The sequence below is a fragment of the Triticum dicoccoides genome, chromosome 3B (genome assembly GCF_002162155.2).
Source record: "Triticum dicoccoides isolate Atlit2015 ecotype Zavitan chromosome 3B, WEW_v2.0, whole genome shotgun sequence".
Classification (NCBI taxonomy): domain Eukaryota; kingdom Viridiplantae; phylum Streptophyta; class Magnoliopsida; order Poales; family Poaceae; genus Triticum; species Triticum dicoccoides.
The window spans coordinates 652,707,984-652,708,825 of NC_041385.1; the positions used below are offsets into that span (position 1 = coordinate 652,707,984).

An 842-nucleotide genomic window follows, 5' to 3' on the forward strand; every position below is an offset into this window, starting at 1 on the left:
CTACTTATTTTCATGACTTATAGACCATTTGAAGATCTCCATGATTTAGAAACTTGTAAGTAGAGACCGTTTGAACCATTTAAAGATCAGACTTATATGTAGAGACGAGTAGAGACCATTTAAACCGTTTCAAATTATAATCCATTTGAACAATTTCAACCATGATCTTAATTAACTATATGCATTCTTGAAGCTATTTATTTTCATGATTTAGAGAACACTTGAAGCTATTCATGATTTAGAGACAAGTAGCTACTTATTTTCGTGATTTAGAGACCATTTGAAGATCTCCATGATTTACAAACTTGTAAGTAGAGACCGTTTGAACCATTTAAAGATCAGACTTATAAGTAAAGATCTAGTGTTAAATTAGCATGTTCAAGAAACTCCATCTGTACTAGAAGCTTTTTATTTTGGAAACTCACTATGGAATATGGATCACTATTATTTTGTAGTGTCGAAGTACTTTCTTTTGTCTATTTGGCATATTGATGATTTCAAGCACGTTATTTGACACACACCATTCAATCTTGTAGGTTGCCACCTGGATGCTCTTTGGACTACGACATGGACATGAAGGCATTTGTGGTAGTGCCAAATCTTACGTAGTGATGCCATCTTCGTTCATTGTGTATTATATGTTGTGGAACTATATGCTGTGGAACTTTGTTTTGGGACTATATGCTATGGAACTTTGTCCCGGGACTATATATATACTATGGAACTTTGTCCTGGGACTATATATATGCTATGGAACTTTGTTTTGGGACTATATGCTATGGAACTTTGTCCTGGGACTATATATATGCTATGGAACTTTGTCCTGGGACTATATATATGCT

The 842-nt window shown here is 34.2% G+C and overlaps 1 long non-coding RNA gene across 1 annotated transcript in view; it reads left to right on the plus strand.

Moving 5' to 3' along the window:
• Positions 1-586, plus strand: part of LOC119281733 — a 28,682-nt gene extending 28,096 nt beyond the window's left edge. The window contains exon 3 of the long non-coding RNA XR_005138526.1: positions 537-586. This is a non-coding gene — a long non-coding RNA (uncharacterized LOC119281733). The remainder of the gene's footprint in view (positions 1-536) is intronic.
• The last annotated feature ends 256 nt before the right edge of the window (positions 587-842 follow it).